This window comes from Canis lupus, chromosome 19, assembly GCF_048164855.1.
Source record: "Canis lupus baileyi chromosome 19, mCanLup2.hap1, whole genome shotgun sequence".
NCBI classification, from domain to species: Eukaryota; Metazoa; Chordata; class Mammalia; order Carnivora; family Canidae; genus Canis; species Canis lupus.
The window spans coordinates 38477369-38499482 of NC_132856.1; the positions used below are offsets into that span (position 1 = coordinate 38477369).

The 22114-nt window shown below is 40.7% G+C and overlaps 1 protein-coding gene and 1 pseudogene across 13 annotated transcripts in view; one reads left to right on the forward strand and one right to left on the reverse strand.

Moving 5' to 3' along the window:
• SFMBT1 (Scm like with four mbt domains 1) overlaps positions 1-22114 on the forward strand; it is a 126482-nt gene that overhangs the window by 33035 nt on the left and 71333 nt on the right. Inside the window, exon 2 of one of the 13 annotated variants that reach the window (XM_072785907.1) lies at positions 7521-7588. The exons of the other annotated variants lie outside the window; for them this stretch is intronic. The gene's annotated coding sequence lies outside the window, so the exon portion shown is untranslated. The remainder of the gene's footprint in view (positions 1-7520; positions 7589-22114) is intronic. 13 annotated transcript variants of the gene reach the window in all.
• Positions 10775-16314, reverse strand: LOC140610178 (dephospho-CoA kinase domain-containing protein pseudogene; annotated as a pseudogene).

Consider the following 22114-nt stretch of genomic DNA (forward strand, 5'->3'; position numbering starts at 1 on the left):
CTCTGTGTTTTTGTTTAGTCTCTTTAGCGTGCGGTTTTGAGAGATGTTAGCTTTTCAAATGTAAAGCAGATGGAATATGCTCTAATCAGTATTATGTCAATTTATTATATTGATAGCTGAATTGGAATTGAGCTTGCAAAAACAGAAGTGTACCTTTCGCTTTATTTTTAGTTCGAGCACCTTGAATAATATGAAGGATGGGCCCTAATTCTTGACCTTTGTGTTTATTGGTCAGTGTTTTCCTAATTACTAAGATAAACGGGATTGCGAGAACTGCACTGTGTTGCTGTCCTTTTTAAGTGGCTGTTAAATCTTGTTCATCTGCCACCCAGAATATCCAAATACTGACTTCCATTCATTGCATTCACTTTGTATTGAGCCATTCTCTTCTCAGCCACCCACACCACAGTCCCTGCTCCTGCTGCCCAGCGGAGCTTCCCAGTACTTGCCAGTGGCCTTCATGCGGGCCACACCAGTGCCCTTTTGTGAATCTTGGTTCTCCCTTGTACTTAACTCCCTTTCCTACTTTGCTTTGTTGGTGGTTCACTCTTTGTAAGAGGAGACTTTCTTGCTTCTGACCTCTGGATTTCTTTGTATAAGGTACACAAAGTGAGTTGCCTCTTGGCTCACAGAAAGTGTTCCTTCTTTCCCCCCTTACGATTCCGCCTTCCCTGAGTTTCTGATATGCAGCTCTCTGCACAGTGCTGCCCACACGGTGCTGCCCACATGGTGCCTGTGGCCTTCTCACCCACAGTGCTGCTGAGTCCTCTGTCCTTCCCCTGCTGGCGGCCTACCTTTCAGCTGCTCCTGGGACTCTTCATCTCAGGTAGCATCCCAGTAGGATGCACCCTACTCGCAGATCTCAGTTCTTCACTGTCTGGCCTTTGACATGATAGCATTTGGAGTCATCTTTGATTTTTCTCTTATTTCCTCCTTTGAAATGTCTCTCCGACTTAGTCTTTCCTTACCACTGCTTGTCTGCCCCAAGAGCTCATCTGTGGGCTAGTTGGCACCTTCCTGCTTGTCAGCTTTTAGTCTGCACTGTCCTATAATTGGCGTGTATGGCAGGTGACAAATAAACTTCACAACGTAGTACTGCTTGGGTCTTTCCTACTCAGCGCCTTCTGTGGAGTATAATATAATTCCTGCATGTTATTTACACTCTCTTGGCCTTACCTTTCTGTACACTGAGAGCTTGAGCTCTCCTGCCACCTTACATGCAAGCGTATAGCACCCTGGCCACCCTCCCCCCGCACACCTGGTGCCAGCCTCATCCCTGCCTTGCTGGCTTTTGCACACTGCTTGCTCTGGTGGGAATGTCTCCCGCTCTCCTCTGGCTTTCTGAGGGTCTTTCCATCTTTCAAGATAAGGCTCCTGCTTTGACTTTGTTGAGGCTGTTTGCAGCTCCCTTGACTTACAGTTAACTCTCTTTTCTCTGTGCAGCAACTTTTCTAATGCCTTGCCTTTCCAAAATTCCCTCAGTGGTGGCTCTGTCCCTAATTGTAAAATCCTTTAGGGTAAGGCAAGACTGAGCTTTGTGGCATGCTTGGCCGTCCCTGGGATCCTGCCCAGAACAAAGGAGTGTCTGTGCTCGGTAGTGGTCGGAGGTGAATTGTGAGAATGGTCAAGCACACATTATAAATATGTTGGTTTCTAACTGTTGGTAAATACTGGGAAACGGCTCTAAAGATAAAGATATGAAATAGATGTTATAAGGTTAGTGGTCTCTGCCTGGATGGTTTCATCTTTTACCTGGTGTCTTTTTGTTGATAGGGTATAGATATTATGGAATTAAAATTCATTGGGGGAAGCCTTGAACAAATTACCTTATTTAAACATCTTGTTTTATGAGTTAGGTTCTACTTATACAGAGAGAGGCCCATTTGCCACTTCCAGAGGCAGCTACTGTAAAGCAAATACTATGCTATAAATATAATGTCATTAGATAGACATACTATATTTTGGTTGTACAAATTAAGTGAATGTCATCTTACTTTGAAATATGGCTCCATTTACCCCTGTGCACATTTTTTCCTACTTACTTTATGTAAAGAAAAGCAAATTTCTTGTATAATTTCCTTTCCCAAAAGCATTTCAGGAATAGAAAGGGCCTACCGGCTCGATAGAGGGTTAAATCAGGACCAATGAGCCATTTCCCCTGGCTGGACCACGGCTCTCCCTTGATACCTGTTTCCCTTGGCCTTCTCCCCTGCGCTCCAGGCTATAGGAGCAACAGAGGGCTAGAACAGTTTTCAGATTCTTCTCTCCTTCCCAAATGTGTCTTGTTTGTTTGGTGAGAATGAGAGAATCCACTGTTTGAGTTAAAAGGTTCCTATTGTCCTTCTCTTTTAGTATGTATGTTATTCTACCTTGCTACTTACTTTGGTCTTCTTTCCCACTAGTTTGAGGCAAAAGGATGTTTTATCTTTGTAGCTGCTATGCAGTAGAGCATAGTCTAGGAACCAGAAAATATTTGCTGAATGAAATGCTCATGTGTTTAAAAGCCAGATTTACTCACAGAGTAAAGGATTATATTATCTGGCATCAAGCTTTTTTCCCTGTGTTCTCTCAAATTCTCAGCAGATTAACAACTTTGTTGTTCAAAACCAGGGGTTCTTCAACTTTCTTGTATTGCATGTACCTCTTTGGTAAACTAGTGAAGGCTGTAGACCTGTTCTCAGATTAATGGTTTTAAATAAATGCAATACATAGGATTACAAAGGAAATTAGTTCTATATATTTGCACTATCTGTAATATGATATGAAAATATGTTCTTTCTGTGGTGACAGAGTAACAGTTATTGTTAATGTTGCTGTGATTTGTTGCTTACATTCGTGTTTGAAGGCAATCTTAAATTTCACTTTGAGGTTAATGAAAACAAGTGTCATAACTTCCTCTCATTTAAATTCATGGACCCCTGAGTTCTCTTCATGGACCCTAGGACTCCAGGTTAAGAATCTTGTTCTAAAACAGTGGGAATAGTGGGCTCCTGGCTGGCTCATCTGGAAGAGCATGTGACTCTTGATCTCTAGGTTGTGAGTTTGCACTTCACGTTGGCTTGTAGAGATTAGTAAAAATATAAATTTAAAAAGTGGGAATAAGAGAAACTACTGAAGGCAGGAAGACATTTTAAGAAATTTACTTTATTTAGCACTGTTGCTGATTCTCCTAAACAAGTCTGGGATAGGGGAGTGAATAAGATTATTGTAAATCACTGAGGATGTTGATGGACAAAGATTTAGGGCTTAAGTAATTTCTGTTTTACAGTGATAACATTTTGGGAACCATGGGAGTAAGGGACTCATATCTCAAGTGCATAGGATACAGAAAAGCTTTTAAACATATTCATGTGTTGTCTTTCTTAAGCATGTTTGGAAATAATGACAGTATTTAGTGGGAAATTCATGAATTTTGGAGTTAGAAAGACCTGAATTCTGAGTAAATTTCTTAATCTTGCTTGAGCCTTGGTTTCCTCGCCTTTTCAGTTTTATAATATTTGCATCAGAGTTCTGTGAAGGTGAAAGGAGTGCATGTGCCAGTGCTCAAAGCTGCAGACCAACGCTGGTTTCTCTGGGATGGCAAGTGGCTTGCCTCTGCCAGTAGGTGTCCAGGGTCTCATCTGATCCAGAAAGTATGGGTATTGGATTAAAGGGATCTTTCATATTCCTGTAGCTGGAAAAGCTGTAAGCCCTACTTCTCAGGCTTCCTGAGATGCACACTTCCCAACTAGACACAAGCTGTGAATACATTGCTTGGAGCAGCAGATAACTAATTTTGAATGCTTATTAACCTTTCAAACATTTTCAAACACACCATTTCATGTCATCCTCATAGCTACTCTGCACAAAAAGCTGGCATTCCCACTTTATAGATTGAGATTTTGAGACCCAGAAGGGTGAAAAGTCTTCCGAGGTCATGAATTTGTATGTGATGAACTAGAGTTTGAAGTCAGTATTACAATGCATAAAGCTTGGTTTTTGTTTGTTTTTTGTTATGCAATGCTGTTTCACACTGCTTCCCTAGTACTCCAATGGGAGATTCCTTTCATACTCTTGCTACAAAAAGAGCACTGCATCGGAAAGAATATATATGTATGTATATTATTATGTTCACTTTGGAGAGATACTAAATATTTTTAGAAGATTTAAAAAAAAAATTGAAACAGTGAAAAACGGAGCAAATTTGGAAGTACAGGAGAGCTGTCCCCTATCCCTCCAGCCTTTGTCAGTAGGTTGCCCTTCTGATGCTCCATCTCTCCGGGATACCCTGGTGTGTGTGTCCTATAGTAGGGACATTCTCCCGTAGTAAGTACAGTATAGCCATCAAATACTCCTCAGACCGCAGTCCGGTTTGACCAGTTGCCCCAGTGAAGCTCCCCTCTCCAGCCTTACCACCTTTCGCCTTTTGGGGGGGGGGCAGAAAGAACCAGTTAGGAATCATGCTTTGCGATTGAATTGCTGAGTGTTCTTCAGCATTTCTTTTGATTTTCACAGTCTCAGGGATATTGATGTGTTTAGAAGTTAGGCCTGGTATTTTGTTTGGAAACATTAGGCCTGTTATTTTGTAGATTGTCCTTCAGTTTGGGTTTAATGTTTTCTCAAGAGTAAACTTAAGGTTATGAATCTTTGGCGGGAATATCACAAAAATGGTGTCGTGTCTCATTGTATCTTGTTTGTAATTAGTATTTTGTGAGTAGATACTTTGAAATTATCCCCTTCCTCATCAAGTTTTCAGTTTATTAGTTTACTATAGATCTATGTCAATATAGACTCATTTTTTTCTATTTTATTCTATGAGTTATAATTTTGTTATTCTCATTGCTTATATTGATGTGTGAATTATCCCAGATTTGGCCAGTGGAGCCCTGTCAAAGCTCACTTTTTTGTTCTTTTGACACACCTCCATTTTCTTGCTTTTTGGCACAAGCCTTCTAGGCCAGGGTTTTTTACCTCTACACTATAGATGTTCATGTGCATGGTTATTTATCTCTCTCCAATTTGTTCTGCAAGAAAATAGAACATTTCAATAGAACATTGAAAAAGTAACTACCAGATGTTAACCTTTTTTGTATCCTTAATAATATATCACTTGGAATGAATTTCTGATAACCACAGTGGAGGTGGCAGGGAACCTGCCATTCCCTTTTGTGCATTTCTTCTTTTTCCCTGAGGTAGGAAAAGAAATCTAGGTAGCTCCAAAAAAAAAAAAAAAAAGTGTTATTGTGAAGGCCTTTTCATTGTCAGAAAACAAAGCAAAACAAAATAAAAAATATTTTTGGTTGAAAAAGTATTTTCATATCATTCAAACAAGAGTGGAAGAAGCAATGTGCTCTTCATTTGCTGGCTCATCTGTCACATATGTAATGAATATCTCCCAGATACAGGAAGTATTACAGGGCTCATTGCAAGGCAGCAGGGATACTGGGGCAAACAAAAATCAACATGGTCCCTGCAGTACTCTCACAGAGCTTACTATCCAGTGGACAAATAGTCATGAAAGGAGATGCCCTGAGTTGTGGTTCTTATATGTAGAATGACAGATGTTCTGCTTTACAAATTATTCTTAAGCAAAAGTCCTTTGTGAACTGTAGATGTGTTCTATAAATGAAGGATTTCTTTCCTGTTACTTCCTCTTTTAGTATTTCCAGTCTTTTTAGAATTACTAAAGAAGCATCCCCTGAACTAGCTTCCAGGCTCCTCTTCTCCATCCTGAACATCACTGCCCATCTCTCTATATGTACACTACATTTATTTTCAGATCACTTAGCCCTGTTCACAGACCTTCAGTGTGCCCATATTTCCTTCAGGTTGAAGTTCAAACCCTTGATAAATGATATCTTTAGGCTACCCCCAACCTAATGTCCCAGTCTTGTCTCATGACTTGTCTTGAAGCCCTCAACCCAAACCAAAATGGCCTACTCCTGTGTCTGAGACACACATTGCACTTTCCCATTCCTATGCCTTTGCTCTTATCCTTTGCCTGGAACTGTCTTCATCTTCCCTGTTTTGCAAAATAACATCTTCATTCTGAAACCTGCTTTTTTTTTAAATTTTTATTTATTTATGATAGTCACACTCAGAGAGAGAGAGAGAGAGAGAGAGAGAGAGAGAGAGGCAGAGACACAGGCAGAGGGAGAAGCAGGCTCCATGCACCGGGAGCCCGATGTGGGATTCGATCCCGGGTCTCCAGGATCGCGCCCTGGGCCAAAGGCAGGCGCTAAACCGCTGCGCCACCCAGGGATCCCTGAAACCTGCTTTTAAACCCAGGCCTCCCTGTACTTTTACTCCCATCGTGGCTGCAGTCTCCAGAGTATTTAATAGTCATCATTTGCCCTCTTATGTCGCTTTGAGGTTTTTTTTTTTTAAGTTTTATTTATTTATTCATCAGAGAGAGAGAGAGAGAGGCAGAGACACAGGCTGAGGGAGGAACAGGCTCAATGCCGGGAGCCTGATGTGGGACTCGATCCCGGGTCTCCAGGATCACACCCTGGGCTGAAGGTGGTGCTAAACCCCTGAGCCACCAGGGCTGCCCTCTGTGAGGTTTTCTTAACTGGCATTCAGGCCCTCAGAGCGTGGTACCATATTCAGTAAGTTTTTTCTGGTTGATAAGAAAAGTGACCTGACTACATTCAACCCTACTCCCAAGGATTTAGGAAAAACAAAACAAAACAAAAATCTGAATATGCGCTGAAAGAAAATAAGTTACTTCTCTGTACCAGTATTGTATTTTGTTAAGTCACAGTGCATCTGATTTAACTGTCTCTTGCCTCAGCAAAAGGTAAGCACTTTTGTGATTTTGAGGATCTTGTTATCAAGGAGACTTCAGACTGAAACAGTTGCATCCCCTTTTGTCCTTCCCTTTGACCCATTTTGGTACCAGGGATGGGCTGCTTCAGCTTAGCAGGTGCATGTATTGGCTGTGTCAATATGAATGTTCAAGGTGGTACAAATGAATGATCATGCTACTGAAAGCTTGAGGGACTTAAGATCCAATATTTAGGGGCGCCTGGGTGGCTCAGTGGTTGAGCATTTGCCTTTGGCTCAGGTCATGATCTTGGGGTCCTGGGATTGAGTCTCGCATTGGGCTCCCCGAGGGGTGCCTGCTTCTTCCTCCTCTGCCTATGTCTCTGCCCCTTTCTCTGAATAAATAAAATCTTTTTAAAAAGTCCATTTGTTTCTTTTTTGTACATGAGTGATAAGGAAGCTTGTCTCAAAATTTCAGGATTCTGCCACTTGATTATCTATTATAATTAAAAATGAAAATCAAGATAAAACCACCTAAGTCATTAAAAGCAATTCACTAAAAAGAGAAGAAAGAAATGCCCGAGTGCTATGAATGAAAAATGAATGTATCATGCTATGAGAGCATAAAACAGGAGGAACCACAACTTTGTTTCATTACCTGACTGTGATCTAGCAGTTGGTGATAGCGCTCCTTTTTCAGTTAGAATCCCGTATGATAACTTCAAGAGATGGATTTACAGTGATAGACCAGTTTTTTTTTTCTCTTATTTTTCTAGCTTCAACGGTCATTATTGAAAGAATAGATGTGTCAATAAAAGAATTGTCAGGAATTGGAAATATTCAGGTAACAGTGATGATCTTTTAATCAGTGCATACTTGTTAAATATCATTGATTTTTCTGGAAAGATCTTTACAATACCAACTGTGTTTTGGATGTAGTACAATGTAATTTTGGATATTTGTCATGAGAATCAGCTCTCTTGCTGCTCAGAATGGATAAATTCTCCAATTGAGTAGCCCTGTGAATATCGTTGATGTGACTAACCATGCACTCTATTATGTCTTTAAGACAATTAATGGTCTGCCACTGCCTCTTTGTTATAATCTTTGAGAAGGCTGATTTATCACTATAGTTTTATTTCATGGTTTACTTCTTATTATGACAATGTTCAAACATATGCAGAAACAAAATCTCATTACTTGTTTTCTACAATTATCAACATGTGGCTGGCTTATTTTGTCTGTACTTTCCTCTCTGGCAGGTATATACAATTTTGTTTCCCTCACTGCATCATTTTATAGCAAATCTTGAGTATTATGTCCTTCATAAATAATTTAGTATTTAAAGTTATGATTTTTTAACCATAATACCTTTATGGCATGTAAAAATCAGTTAATTTTTAAAATATTATTAAATATCCCATAGGTATTACCAGTATTTTAAGTTCTTTAATATGTGAAGATTACAGTTTGATTTATGGTATTGGCTGTTCTGCAGAACCTGTAGAGGTTTTTTTTTGTTTGTTTGTTTTTTGTTTTTGAAACTATGATATAAAAAGAATAGTTCTGTTTCTGGAATGAAAATGTAATACCATATTTTTGTAAAACATTTTGAGCCAAGACCCCAAAAAACTAAACACACATACACACAAAAACAGCCAACCATTGGAAATCTATATATAAATATCAATCCTGATCAAATTACACTGGAATGATTTTATTTTCCTGTTGTTTGTATACTTAATACCAGATTTCTTGGGGAAGAGAGGAGGCTTCTTTGAAAATTGCTGCTCCAAGTTTAGCAACCTGGTGCTGACTAGGTGAAGAGTTTGTGGGCTCTTGAGCCCAGTGGCTATCAGATTCTCAGTGGCTCAGTGGCCTTATTAGGGCCCTCATGACAGGTATCCAGGTTTTGCTCCAATTATTGAGTGTGGGCAGTTTCAGCAGGTGCTTAAATGAGCACTTACTCTATGCAAATAAAGTACTGAATGTGGAGTTAATTTGAAATAGTAATTCTCTTGCTTTTGCTGTAATTCAGAAATAGCACAATACGTAGTGAAAGTAATATTTGAACTTTTCAAAGAATAAACTGGGCAGTGACACAGAAAACAAAGTTTAAAACAGGTAGTACTCTTCTGTTCTACGCTCCTTTCCTTCCTTTGCTAGAGCAGTAGTGTGGTTCCTGTATTAGAAATGAGGAGCTACGCACTGGCAAGAGCACAGGGAGTATGAGTTGCCATCCACATTCTGTTGAATTCAGGATGTTGAAAGTGAGTTTTTTTCCACTCAGGATCACCTGAGGATTTAAGAAAAATTGAGGTTTCTGGAACCTTGATTATATGCACCTGTTTAGGTGGTATGGAACCCCTTTCCCTCTGTTGATGTTATTGAGGTTTAGTAAGTTGATACAATCATGCAACTATTTCCACAATTTAGTTTTAGAATACTTCCATCACCTCCCACCCTCAATTACCAAAAATAACCAGCCTCTGCCCTAGCCTCAGGCAACCACTGATGGCTTTTTTTTTTTAAGATTTTATTTTATTTTATTTTTTATTTTTTATTTTTTTTAAGATTTTATTTTTTTATATAATCTCTACATTCAATTTGGAGCTTGAACTCAAAACCCCGAGATCAAGAGTTGCATGCTCTACCGACTGAGCCGGCACTCCTGCTGGCTTTTTTCTCTACAGTTTTGCCTTTCTACAAATTTCATGTAAATAGAATCATTCAGTATGTAATCTTTTCCACCTGGCATATTTCATTTTGTATGATGTTTTTGAAATTTATCCCTGTTATAGCATGTATCAGTTCATTTTTATTGCTGAGAATTATTCTGTTGTGTAGATAACACCATATTTTGTTTATCCATTCACTAATTGATGGACATTTGGGTTGTTTCTTTTCATAGTGGTGAACACTTGTGTAAACATCTTTGTATGGATATGTTTTCATCCCTCTTTGGTAGATACCCAAGAGTGGAATTACTGGGTTGTATGATAACTGTATTTAAACATACAGCTCTTAAGAAGTTCTTAAGGAACTGCCAAACTGTTTTCAGAGTGGCTGTACCATCTTCCATTTGCACCAGCATTGTGTGAGAACTGTAGTCTCTTTACATCCTTGTGAACACTTGCTGTTGCTAGTGTTTGACTTCACCTATTTTTGTTAGTATGTAATGATATATCCTTGAGGTTTTAATTTGCTTCCTTATCTTTTCATGTGCTTATTTGCCATTCATACATTCTCTTTGTGGAAGTATCTATTTATAGCTTTTGCCTGTTTAAAAAAATTAGATTGTTTACTGAGTTGTAAGAGTTTTTTCTTTATTTTATTTATTTGGAGAGAACGAGGGAGAGATCGCCCAGGGTGGGGCAGGGGTGGGGGGGGGGAGAAGGGTTGAGGGAGACAGAAGGGAAGCCTACTCTGCATTGAGCAGGGAGTGCATCATGACCTTGAGATCATGACCTGAGCCTAAACCAAGAGTTGGAGGCTTACCTGACTGAGCCATCCTGGCACCCCTGTAAGAGTTTTTATATACAGATCCTTTATCTGATAAATGTTTTGCAGGTTTTTCCCCCCTAGTTTGTGACTTATCTTTTCTTTTTCTAAATAGAATCTTTTAAGAGCAGAAAGGCTTTAAACTTTGAATAAATCTCAGTTTGTTGATTTTTTAATTATTGTTTGTGCCTTTTTGGGGTCATATCTAAAAAAATCTTTGCCAATCCCAGGCCAAGAAAATTTTCTCTTTTTTTCTAGATGTTTTATCATTTTAGCTTTTTTTTTTTTTTTGTAATTTTAGCTTTCACATTTAGGTTTATGCTTCATTTTGAGTTTTTATGTATGGTGTGAAGTAAAAGTTGAGGTCACCATAGTGATGTTTATCTTGTTCCTCTGACTTCTCTATTGGATAGAAGTTCCATCCAGTTCTGGTTTGATTCCCTCCTCCCCTCCCCTCCCCCTCCCCAAGACTTTTTCATAGTTGATGTTATATTCTTCCATCAGGGAACACATAATGTTTTGGGTTGTCTTTTTTTTTTTTTTTTAAGATTTTATTTATTTGCAGAGAGAGAGCATAAACAGGGAGAGGGACAGAGGAAGAGGGAGAAGCAGACTCCCCGCTGAGCACAGAGCCAGATGCAAGGCTCAATCCCAAGACTCTAGGACCCTGAGACCATGACCTGGGTTACGAAGTCAGACACTTAACTGATTGAGCCACCTTGGTGCCCCTCAGATTGTCTTTTGTTTTGTGATTGATGTAAGCTGTTATTGATGGTCAACAGATCTATTAATTTTATTAGAGATCCTGTCATTCCCTCATAATTTATTTTTAGCTGGATTACTTTTGTTAAAAGAAACATCTCTTTCTCTTCTATTTTGTTATCCAGTGCTATAGTTGTGTATGATCTCTTTAGTTGCAAATGCAGTGACTCTGTTAACAAGTTGTTTGTGGTAGGTATTTTTTCTAATGCACCATTTCCCAGTTGAATTGGCAGACAAACAGTTTCAACTAATTAGCAAATTGAGGGTTTTTTCCTTCTCTCTGCATTAATGTCTTATGAACAAACCCTTCTGTTGGAAACTCTGCTTAAGAGTGTTCTTGGCTTCTTTGTAGGCAGAGACTGTATGTATGGTGAATTATTGCTTTATAAGAGCAAATTACAATCTCGACTCTATTTTTTTCCAGCATAGTATTTTGTAATGAGCACAGAATAATTGCTTACTTCATTTTTTACAGCTTTGATTTATGATGCTGCTTTCTCTTATACTGCTTTATTGTTATGAAATGGTTTTCTGTTCTTTCCTTGATCTTAACTATAAATAAGAAAAGTTACAAAGTTGATGTAAATTTGATTGTGCTTTTACTATTATTACTTTTTTCACTTTTTGTATCTTAGTCGTTTACTTCATTTTCACAATTCTTCCCAAGTGGGATGATATTTTTCTTTGTTTGGCTGTCATTGTATCTGTTTTAAACACTAAACTAATGTCACAGTAACTTGGTAACATGTCATAAAAGTAGATATACCTCAGTAAAAGGAGTTCTATGTAGTAGATGCTAAGAATGGTCAGAGCTAAATGAATGGAGGGCGAGGGTGGAGGTTTGTGTACTAATTGATCAGCCTAGAATTAGCCCTTGGAGGTTAGACATTTAGTGCCAGCACATAAAGATCATGTGTTTTGTAGGTAACTGCTGTGAATGTAGCAGCTATTTAAATAGTGTAGCAGAATAGCTAATCTGTGTCACATATGTAATAGGTCAGATTTTAAAGTAATTTCTTTTAAAATGGACTTTTATGTATTATGTATCAGATATAACAGCTGTGCCACAAATACAAAGTACTGCTAAAGCTGAGAGCCTGGCTGGTTTAGTCAACAGAGCATGCGACTCTTGATCTCAGAGTTCTGAGCCCAGGTTGGGTATAGAGATTACTTAAAAAAAAAAAAAAAAAAAAATACTGCCAAAGATACCTATGACTAACCATGTCTACTTAGCATATGGATTAAAGTGCAAAAGCTACAGGTTCTTAGTAGTTTTTAGTTGGAGTTTATAAATGTTAAGTCTTTTGTTTAGAAAAGAATTTTTCGTCTCTTATTTTATGTGATATTTTGTACATTATATTTTTCTAAACTTGTAAAACATGGCATCAGATTTTCAGAGTTGAGATGCTTTTCAATGATTATTTTAGTTTTTTGGCATTCCTTTAAATTAAAGGATGATTATGAAAAGTATTGAAAGTTGAGACTCCAATTCTATCTGAAGAGATGACAGAACTATCTCCACTAATTTCATTCTGCAGACCATAGATTGCCTGCTTACTGCAGCCAGGCAGGGCGCCAAGTCCTAGAGACTGAGGCAGGGCTGGGCCTGGAGGCTCGGTGGGTTGGAGTGCTCCTCTGGAAGGTGCTGCAAGGTGCTGTGGTCATTTTCAAGGAGAATTGAATTCTGCTTGGGAATGTGTGTTTAGTTACCTTTCCCTTTATGTTGTAGGGTATGTGGATCTACCTGTCATTTTTCTTAGTTTATCCTGAAAGGTACTCTGCTTTTGCAAAATGATTAGTTTTTTTTTTTTTTTTTTTTTCTTGAAAGGCAGCCTCAGACTTGAGAATCTGATCATTTAAAAATCACAAACCAAGCTGCAACCAACTTAGATCACCTGAGAATTGACTCCTTTTCCTTCTGTGGCCTTTGTCATTTTCATCCAGCTATCCACTTCTACAGTTATAACCTCATTTGCTTACTGAGATCCTGGTAAGAGAGCCAGCTTCTTCCCAGACTCTGGGAATAATCTTTAACCCGAAGGAGATACAGACATGAATTGCTTAAGTGTGGCAATAACTCACTAGTGCAGCCTTAAGGTCAGTCCTAGTGTTGAGTCTTTTTGACCTTGGTAATAAGGTTTCCAATAACTGGATCCTTGCTGTTTCCCCCAATTATGTAATGATTAAGTTGGTGCCTTGAACTCCTGAATACCTGTGGCTAGATTTCATCCTTGAAACTTAATTTCCCCAGGATTTGTTCTGAGTTTCTACGTAGGCCACCATCTTGTTTGCTTGTAACTGTTTATTATTACTCTGCATTCTGCATTATCTTGACCTGCGTAGATTTTCCTTTCTCACAGAAACAAATCTCTCAGCTTTAGAGTTAGGTTCTCATTCCTTTTTCTCTTCTTTCCAAACATTATTGAATGTCTATTTGGAACTGAGACTACAGAGAGAAAATAACCAAGTCCCTGACTTTAAGAGTAATTATGGGTATCAACATCAAAATTCCTTTTTCCTACCAGTTTTATTGAGATACATTTGGCATATAACATTGTATTAGTCCAAGGTGTGCAACTGAGTGATTTATGTATGTTTATATTGCAAAATGATGATCACAATAAGTTTAATTAACATCTGTCACCTCACATATGTACACATTTTTGTTTCTTATGATGATAACTTTTAAGATCTACTCTCAGCAGCTTTCAGATATACAATATAGCATTTTTAAAAAAGATTTATTGATTTATTCATGAAAGACGCAGAGAGAGAGGCAGAGACATAGGCAGAGGGAGAAGCAGGCTTCCTGCAGGGAGCCCAATGTGGGGCTCAATCCCGGATCCTGAGATCATGCCCTGAGCTGAAGGCAGATGCTGAACCACTGAGCCACCCAGGCGTCCCTCAATACAGCATTGTTAACTGCAGTTACCATGCTGTACATTACATCCCCAGGACTTATTTATCCTATAACTAGGAGTTTGTACCTTTTAACCACCTTTATCCATTTGGCTACCTCCCCATCTCTCGCAACCACTAATCCGAATCTATGAATTTGATTTTTTTTAGATTCCACATGTAAGTGAGATCATACAACATTTGTCTTTTTCTTATTTCCATTAGCACAGCGCTCTCAAGGCCCATCCATGTTGTTGCAAATGGCAGGATTTCCTTACTTTCTGAGGCTATTTGAAGAATATATATATTTTTTTCAGATCAACACACTTTATTTTATTAAGCACCAATGGCCAGTCAGGCTCTGCAGCAGGAACACAGAGATGGACGAGACACAGTTCCTGCCCTCGAGTGGCTTACAGTGTAGGAGAGATCAACCAGCTTTTGGCTGATTACAGTTCTGTGGGTTAAACTAAAACACGGAGGGAGTAGTCCCCAGGGCACCTGACCCAGTCTGGGGCTTCGGGTGGTGCTTAAGCTGGGAGTTACCCAGCTGTAGAAAAACTAAAGGTATTCTAGGTGAGGGAACAGCACACCGAAGGCACAGAGGGAGAAACAGCCTGGTGCATGTGGACTACTGAGTTCAGGGCGCAGAGGACACAGAGTGGGAGGCAACTGGTGGCAGGTGGTGAGTGGGTGTGGGGAACGCTAGAGAAATGCTACGGTTGGGGGCAGTGGGTCAGCCCACAGGAGGCCCTGCCACAGCAGTACTTACAACGGGGGCCTCACTGCATCCTGCAGAGGGCTTCAACCTGGGGGAGAATGCTGTCCCAAGGTGGTAGCCCTTGGTCCAAAATGATTTCTCCAGTTCAGGAAGCAGGTGTGGGTCATGATGGGGCATGGGCTTGGAGAGGGTTCAAGTCCAGGGAGCCGCCCAGCTTTGAACAGTACCGTTGGCCACTCTGACGTGTTCCTCACCTACCCCCCCAAGAAGTTTACGACAATTTCCTACCACTGCTTTCATGCCCCATTGTGGATACCATTCTGTGGGTGGCTCCAGAGGGAGGAGCCCTAGGAAAGGTGGGGACGAGTGCCACTGACAGGGCTGTTCCTCTGCCTCAGACAGGATACACTCCAAAGAAGGGTCAGCCCAGTATCATGCTCAGCCCAGAGTTAGAGAGAGAGAGAGAGAGAGAGAGAGAGAGAGTTGACAGGCTTGTGCCTCAGCCTCTAAGATTGAAGCCCGGGGCCTCCTGCATTGGGAGAGGCCAGCTAGGGGGAAGGCAGGAGGTAGCGGGTAAGCAGGTGTAGAGGAGGCTGGCAATGCCCACTAGACCGATCAGGACCCTGAGCCGCAGTGGCAGGTAGTCCAGGGAGCGCTCCAGCGTGGCATGCAGGAACAGGACCTGGCGTTTGGTGGTGCTCCACTCCCCCGAGTTGTCCAGGACGTGGCGTCCCTTGTGGACTTTGTCCTTCAGGGGCAGCTGGGCCTAGATCCGGACCTCCACATCCTTCCAGGTCAGGCTGTTCCGCCGCATCAGCCGCGCCAGCTGGGTGTCTTGGTCACAGTACACCACCACGGTGTGCTTCATGTACTTGAGCACTTCTTAGTCTCAAACAGCAGGGGAATATCCAGAATCACATAGCGGTATCCTCGGAGGAAATACTTGAAGGTCTCCTTCATCATTTCTTTGCGGATCTCAGGTGGGTGATGGTGTTGAGCAGATGCCGCCAGTCAGGCTAGTTAAAGATCAGGTCCCCCAGGACCTTGCGATTGATGTCACCGTTCTCCAGTAAGACCTTGGTGCCAAAGGCCTCCATGATGCACCGGTGGGTGGGGTATCCTGGCTGGACGACATGCCAGGCGATGACATCAACATCAATCACTGCACAGCTCAGCTCCTGGAACACGTGAATCACTGAGCTCTTGCTCGAGGCAATACCCCCTGTGAGGCCCACCAGGAACATCTTCCCAGGAAAGAGGTGGCCAGTGAGAATGCCAAACCAGGAGCCGGGGAATCACTGGAGTAGGGCACACTTGGCTGGATGGGACGGCCCACCCTGGGAATGCCAGCAGGACCTGCCTGGGGCCTCTGACCCAGCCTGCGCTGCCGCCGCTTGCCCCGAGGCTGAAGAATATTCTGTTGTATATGTATATACCGCATTTTCTTGATCCATTGGTCCATTGATGCCTCCATGTCTTGGTTATTGAAATAATGCTGCAGTGAACTTTGCAGTGCAGATATCTTTTGAGGTGGTGGTTTTGTTTCAGATACTTAGAAGTGGAGTTGCTGGATCATATGGTAGTTTTATTTTGATTTTTTGAGAAACCTCCCTACTTTCCATAGTGGCGGCACCAGTTTGCATTCCCACTAACAGTGCATGAGGGTTCCCTTTTCTCCACACCTTTGCCAACACTTGTTTTCTCTTGTCCTTTTGGTAATAGCCATTCTAACACATGTGAGGTAATATCTCACTGTGGTTTTGATTTTCACTTCCCTGAAGATTCATGATGTTGAGTTACCTTTTCATGTATCTGTTGGCTATTGTTTTTCTTTTTTGGAAAGTTGTCCATGTAGTTTTATGATTGGTTGACTTTAAAGGAACACAGTGAAAAAGGTAATCAAGCCTGATTACCATGATCCCAGGATCAAAGTCTAATTAACTGAGCAGCAGACTTAGCTCTGAAATATTTTGCCTGGCCCACATAAGTAGCAGGCTATTTCAAGTGAAATCAAAATCATTTTAAGGCTTTAATTTATTCTTTTGTGTTCTGTTGGTATAATGCAGGCAAACTGAAATGTGTTTCACAGGAAGACTAGGATGGTGAAGGAACTTACGACCTGTCTTTGGAAGAACTGTTACTTCCCTCAGTTGTGTGAAGTTCTTTCTTGTGTGAACAAAGGTGCAGACTCCTTTGAGTGGGAAACACCTATGGGTAGAAGCCTTTGGAACTTGGGGCAGTTTAAGGATAAACTTTGTGGTGAAGCAACTCAGAAGTGGAATAGATTATCCCAGAAGGTATTCATGGGAGCTTTCCATCATTGTATCATTGATGGTGTTTGACATAGAATGGACAGCTTCCTCAAGGATGCATGGGGAAGAATGTGCTAGAGAAGTACCCAGGTTAATGGAGAGGTGTTCCTTGTGGAAATGTTGGGGCATTGAGCATAGTGGATAACCACAAAACTATGAGAGCCATTGGACTAGGTGCCACCTATTAAAGTTTCTTCCAACTTTTAGATCCACCAATCTCCATTATTTAGTGAAACAGATTTTTTTTTTTTTAAGACTTCATCTATTCATGAGAGAGAGACAGAGGCAGAGACACAGGCAGAGGGAGAAGGAGGCTCCATGCAGGGAGCCTGATGTGGGGCTCGATCCTGATACTCTGGGAACAAGCCTTGAGCTGAAGGCAGACGCTCAACCGCTGAGCCACCCAGGCGTCCCTGAAGCAAAGATTAAAAAAAAAAAAAAATTCATCCAGGCAGTTGAGTTCATGTACATAAAAGTGCAGTTTAGGGTGTAGTTCCTTTTTTTTTTTTTTTAAGATTTTATTTATTTATTCATAAGAGGCAGAGGGAGAAGTAGGCTCCATGTGGGAAGCCCAATGTGGGACTTGATCCCAGGACTCCAGGATCGCGCCCTGAGCTGAAGGCAAACGCTCAACCGGTGAGCTATCCAGGCATCCCTGGAATGTAGTTCCTGATGGCAATAAGCAAATGTTTGAAAATGGAAGTGATAGTATAAAGTACTTAATTATTTGGGGAGAAATGAGCAAAAGGCAAAATTTTTGTTAAAGTTCATCACTCACCATTTGAGTAAAATAGAAAAATTATTTTCTCCTCATACTTCACCCCAGTCCTCCTTCAGTTTCACCCTCTGAAATTACATAATTGGCTGGGCAGCCCCATGGCAATGATGTCTGGTGTAGGTTTATTCATTTGCTTTACAGGTGTCTGCATTTCCAAGGCCCAAATTCCATGATATTTAGTTCTCACCACAGTATTTGTTAAAGTCAGGAAAACTTCCTTGACCAGACTTTGTCATTAAGGTGGCTCTTGAAGTCTAAGTAACTGGCAGTCTGAATTGGACATTTTTTTTTTTAAGATTTTATCTATTTATTCATGAGAGACACACACAGAGGCAGAGACACAGGCAGAGGGAGAAGCAGGCTGCATGCAGGAAGCCCGATGTGGGACTCCATCCTGAGACTCTGGGATCACACCCTGAGCCAAAGGCAGACGCCCAACTGCTGAGCCACCCAGGCATCCCAAGAATTGGATATTTTGTTAAAGATTTGGGTAAGAGTAGGACTCTGCTGTTTGAATGGCTTCCTGATTTTTTTTTTTTCCTTAAAAGATTGCTTTTAGAGGAATTTGAAGTAAGCTCATGACTTTTGGTAGTTAGATTTGACATTAGGCCTCTGAAAGCATTGGGTTTCCTGATCAGCAAGGACTGACTTGGTATCTTGTCTCATCATCATCTGGTTGAGCCCATGCAGGTCCAAATGATGTAGCTGAGCTTGTGCTTATCTGCAAATGATTGTTTGGAGGGATTTAATGTGAGTTTAGAAAAGTAAATTGAGTTCTCTTTTATACTTTATGCTTTAGTAGAGAATAGTACTGCACTTATAATCTCACTTAAAATTGTTAGAAAATATTGAAGAAAAACATTAATGATATAGTGTGTGCTTTGAGTTGTTCTCTTGCTGGTGATGTTTTTCCTGAGTGTGTGTGTTAACCAGCTAGCTCATTTATTTTCTCAACAGTTTATTTTTTTAAAAGATTTATTTATTTATTCATGAGAGCTACAGAGAGAGAGAGGCAGAGACACAGGCAGAGGGAGAAGCAGGCTCCTTGAAGGAGCCCGATGTGGGACTCAATGTGGGACTCGTCCTGGATCCTGGGATCACTCCCTGAGCTGAAGGTAGACACTCAACCACTGAGCCACCCAGGTGCCCCTCAACAGTTTAAATACAACAATTAAAATAACAACCTTCTTCTGCCCTTGCCCCCATCTCACACTTTAGAATATAAATCAGAGCAGTTTTCAGAGATGATGCTGGAAATTTTGCCCCTCTGAAAGAGACATTAGTAACTGTTTACTAGCCTCCAGCTTACCTTGTGGTGTTAATTTGCAAATAAAGTTTTTAATTCTTATCAGTCAGCTTTGATGACTTCAGGCACCTGTTGCAGTTAGAGTTTTATCCAAGACTAAAAGAAGTTTTATATTTTGTAAAAACTATTTTTTCTTATACAATATGAAAATTAGTGTAGCGTAGCATAGCGTTATTAAGAATTGAAAATTATGTAGATATTTTTGTAGTCACTAGAAAGTAGAATTTATAAATGCTAATCTTGGAAAACTGGCAATCTTTGTAATACTCTATTTAAATTAACTTAATAATTTAATGGTAGGAAAAAACATTGTTTTTAGAGGAAGAATAGGAAAGTGGAAGAGGGGGCATTCATTGTTTTTTGTTGTATAAAAGGAGCAGAGATTTAACCAAATATTTCTGTGCGTTTAACATAAGCACTTCTAGTTTTCAGAGAAAGTTTACTTAGATTAATATGTGTGGGTATTGCAATCTGCAAAAGCAAACAACAAGCTGCAACTAAATTCTAATACCAAATAGACAACAAGCTGCCAGGCATCCCACTGAGTCCTAGAATAGCAGGTAGTAGACTGTTCTGCCAGTTGGGCTTTTGGTTTTACATCTTACTTACGAGTTTAATTAGTTTCCTAATTAGCATAACAGGCTCTCTTTTTTTTTTTTCTTTATGCCTATTTAACGTTTTGCACTGGATTATTGTACAGATGTAGCATGTGTCCCAACCTATCTCTGGGAGTAACCAGAGACTTACTCCTTTCCAGGAAGCACTTATTTTAAAAGCTACTGATGAGTTGTTTTCTAAATAATTTATTCTTTTTCTAAATAACTTACCCTTCTTCCTTGTATCATTGTTACTAAATGTTCAGCATGCTTCTTAGGTTTTTGGGCCGTGACATGATGGCTCGAAGTTTCAGTAGACGGTCACCACAGGCAGTTTCCCACGGATGCCTCAGAGGGTAGCAGCATTGCCCAGGAGTTGGGAGGTGTTCCTCAGGGACTGGTTTTTACTTGATGATGCTGTTCAGGTGCTTATAGTGATTTTGAGGGGTAGAGCCTATCCAGGGGTCCTTGACATTTACAACTGATAATCTGCTGCTGTTAGGGCCTTAAAGTCTTTTTTTTTTTTTTTTAAGATTTTATTTATTTATTCATAGAGACGCAGAGAGAGAGAGAGAGGGGCAGAGACACAGGCAGAGGGAGAAGCAGGCACCATGCAGAGAGCCGACATGGGACTTGATCCAGGATCACGCCCTGGGCTGCAGGCGGCACTAAACCGCTGCGCCACCGGGGCTGCCCAGGGCCTTAAGGTCTTAAAACGTCCTAATGAATTAATTGTACAGCACGTGTGATTATAGTCAAGGAGTCTTCAACGTCTGACATAAAGCTTTAAAAAACGCCTGTGTGCTTACTATAGCAAAATAAAGCAGCAAAACCCCCAAAGCATCCAGCCTTAAGATCACACCTTCGGTTGAAGGCTTTGAGGAGACTGGATGGAAGTTCAAGTTTGGTGACTGATGCACAAAAGGCAGCCTCCCTGGGGTCCGGAGACATTAGTCACTACAGCTTGCCAGCCACCCTTCTCCAGGCCTCTGGGGGAAAGGAAGAAGACTCTTCACTCCCTTGGGGGACAAAGGCTATGTTTATGTGCCTTCCTGCTGATTCTAAAGTTTCTCATGGTGGCTCTTCATCACACTGATTCTTTCTTAGCCTTTTGATTGTTCTCTAAACTCAATGTCCTTCCATTCCATCAAATATTTTTTTAAAAGATTTTATTTATTTATTCATGACAGACACAGAGAGAGAGAGAGACAGAGACACAGGCAGAGGGAGAAGAAGGCTCCATGGAGGGAGCCCGAACTGGAACTTGATCCCAGGTCTCCAGGATCATACCCCGGGCTGAAGGCGGCACTAAACCACTGGGCCACTGGGGCTGCCCCCATCAAATAATTATTTTTTTTCCCCATCAAATAATTATTAAAGGAATAGACTTTAATTAAAGAAAAGTTACTGTATAACTTTGCTAGGAGGGGTTAGAAGGGTATTTGGTAAGAAAAATGAGTGTTTCAAGTACTGAAGGGCTGGGAATCATCCTTGTGGCAGTAAGAATCCTCAGTCTACTAAGAGGTTTATTAAAGCAATAATAACGACTATGCTTTGAGGTCTACTGTACTATAAACTTTTACATGCATTAATTGATTGAATAATCAAAGTTACTTTATGGGATAGGTGCAGTTGTTAACATCTCCATTTTTTAGATGACACTGAGGCATAAATTGGTTCTATAACTTGCCCAAGCTAGCTATGTACCTGGGACTCACACTTAGCAGTCTGGCTTCTGAGGCCACATGCTTCCTTCTTAGGACTAGTTATTTTCGATAAAGTGTTGATCATTCATACGCCTTAATTTTCTCCCCTTAGGAAGGCTCAGTTAGTCCCTGAAATTTTTTTATTTTGTGTGGTGCCCTATTTTATGTACATTATCATTTCATCTTCACAACAAGCCCTCACTCAATCTTTGTATATTCCCTATTTAACAGATAAGGAAGTAGAGCTAGCAAGCAGTGGCCTGGGAAATTTTAGCCAAGTCTCCTTTTTGTGGTTTGTCTGGTCCATTCTATTCTCACTGTTAGCCATTCCCCAACTGTGAGTCTTCTTTTCTGTTTTCAAAGACTTTATTTATTTACTTGAGAGAGAGCGAGAGAGAGAACACAAGAAGGGAGAAGAGGCAGAAGGAGAGGGAGAAGCAGATTCCCTGCTGAGCAGGGAGCCCAATGTGGGACTCGATCCCAGGACCATGGGATCATGACAGCTGAAGGCAGACCCTTAACCGACTGAGCCACCTAGGCGCCCCTCTCAGCTGTGAGTCTTGTTCACTGTTCAGAGAAGCATTTGGTTAACCAGTGAAGACAAAAACAGAGTCTGAGACCTGAATTCCCTTCTGAACACCTCTATTGGTTTTGCTGAGTGACCTTTTTCAAGGCATTTACTGTGCTGAACTTTGTGTAGAGTAATTTTAGTTCTGCTCATTATTCAGCTTCTGTTTTTTCCTTTTCTTCAAGAGAATAGTCTGCTTTTAATAAAATATAATCGGCTTTT